Here is a 2,500-nt window from a genome sequence, read left to right on the forward strand (position 1 = left end):
GTAGTTGTATTATTCTTTTGCTATATGTAGGGGGTGTTCCTAGCGCCTTTGGGAACTGCCTTCACCTTCATATAGCATAGCTTATTTTACTACTCTTGATCAACCCTCACGATTAGAACCACAATGATTTCCCTGCTCAATAACAGTCAGAACTGGTCACCTGATATTGATTTCCTACAAATGATATTCTGCTTAACCACAGCTCATACTGGGAATCCTATTTTCTCTGTCTTCGTTTCGCACAAAAAATCTTGTCCATGTCATGATATGAAAGGGCAACCTCGATATGCTAGTTTATTAACTTATATATACACACATAGCTTAAAGGCATTGTCAATCAAACCCAATTTTAAGCATAGTGAGGAGCAGGCGTGTAGGGGCGTTGTGTAGAGGGGTACTGAGCCTCACCCTCGTACACGACCTCGGCCACGTAGCCGGAGTCGCCGTTGACGGTGTAGGTGACCCTCTGAAGACGACCGTCGGGAAGGAGGACGAAGTAGGAACCCTGAGTATTAGGGCCATCTCTGGCCTCCTGATGGCCGAAGTCGTTGCCCGATGGTGGGTCGTTAACAGCGTAGTTGAAGTCGTATTTGGCTGGTGCTGAGGATGGCGTTGGGGTGCCATAGCCATAGGAAGGTGAACTCTGAGGGCGGGCGAGGCTAACAGCCACAAGGGCGGCAAGTGTAATTACCTATGAAAGAAGATAAGTTTAATAATAATAAAGTTAAAGTTTCAAGTTCGATATATACAATCTAGAAATAATGTTTGTAGCTAGGATCTATTTATGAACTTCAGGTATCTCACCTTAAACATCATGGTGTATTATGATACACTGAGCGTGATTCCACCAGCTTAAATAGCTGAAGGAAGTGAAGCTCCTCCCTAACGATGAGCATGATTTTTTGTTGTGACTGGAGCGATATAATAGCGTTCACCTTGATATTTCTCGGCACTGTTGCTGCTTCCTAATTCAGAGGTCTAATTGCGGAACATTTTCCACACATACACACATATGGATAATTTATATGATAAGGAGACAGACTGGCAGATAGTTTTAGAGATAGATATAGCTCATCATGAAGAAATAATTGTGAAGAGCACCAGATGATATAATGTATATGAACCTCTAATTGTTAACTTCATAAATTTTATAAAGTAATGAAAGTTATTATTAGTTATCAGAAAAATTAAACAACATATAAATTTGTTTGCGTACTGTTGATCCTTATTTACATTCAATTTAAGTTACTTATGGAACTCCGATTCCCTTCAACATGTTTTAAATTGATTAGCTAGTTTGTGGATTATGCAAGGATAATTCTTGTCACTATTCTCGTAGCCGCCTGCTTTTGGCCCTGCCAAAAACTAGTCCGAGCATGATTACCACAAAAAATATTCAATTTATTTATTAACGGTGATTATCTTGTAGAAGTATTCATGCAAGTAATATGCAAGTAATGAAATTCATTAACTAATATGGAGTTGTTGATGAATTGGATAGAAGAAGAATTCCCAACCTTTATGATTTGAGGGACCCCTAGGTAGTTTATATATATATATATATATATATATATATATATATATATATATATATATGTATAGTTTTATATATAGAGATATACATATATATGTATATATACACATGTATATATATACATATCTACACACATGTGTTAATATATTCATATACATATATATGTATATCTATCTATCTATCTATCTATCTATCTATCTATCTATCTATCTATCTATCTATCTATCTATATATATATATATATATATATATATACATATATAAAAAGAGAGAGATGGAGAGAGAAAGACAGAGATTGAGAGAGAGTGAAATAGAGAAAGACAGAGACAGATAAAAATACAGACACACAAACACAGACACTTTCCGGGGATACAGTTTCTTTTCGTTGCCGACTGTTTGCCTTGTGTTAGGAAGGTCACAAAACCTTTTTCTTTTATCTACTCCTTTGTTTTGTAGGTGCTTTGATTGGCTTATATAATATTTTGTCTTGCTATCATAGGGGCTACAGCTTTATTTATAGTCTAGATTTAAAAGAAATTATAGTGTCCTGGAATAATGTGATTGTCACTGAGCAAATATGAATGCATGTTTACATTACTATTGTTTTAAACAATTAAACGATATTGTAAGCACATTGTTCAAAATTATATAAAATCCTATGACTGCTTCAAAATGGGCTGAGATTTTATTCCAGTGGTGGCTTCAATGCTGCAAAGTCAAAACGTGTTTTCTTTTGTTGATATATTTGTTTGTGGGCGGTAACAAAAGTGTCTTACAGATATTTGACTTAATGATTGATCACACACACATACACAGGTAAAGTGTATCTATTGAATTCTCGTACGGGAGCTCGATAACGACTCCAGGAGTGGAGAAGAATTGGATGCGGCGAAGGACAATAGGTGCCAGGAATGTTGCTCTCCAAAGATCTCGTTAAAAAAGTCAACAGCGGCTAATCGTCGATCT

The 2,500-nt window shown here is 36.2% G+C and overlaps 1 pseudogene; it reads right to left on the minus strand.

The window, feature by feature from the left end:
• Positions 1 to 281: 281 nt before the first annotated feature.
• LOC147472417 (pro-resilin-like) lies at positions 282 to 687 on the minus strand (annotated as a pseudogene).
• Positions 688 to 2,500: the final 1,813 nt, after the last annotated feature.

This window comes from Penaeus japonicus, unplaced genomic scaffold (genome assembly GCF_977035675.1).
Source record: "Penaeus japonicus unplaced genomic scaffold, GWHDUDI00000001_assembly GWHDUDI00000002, whole genome shotgun sequence".
NCBI lineage: Eukaryota > Metazoa > Arthropoda > Malacostraca > Decapoda > Penaeidae > Penaeus > Penaeus japonicus.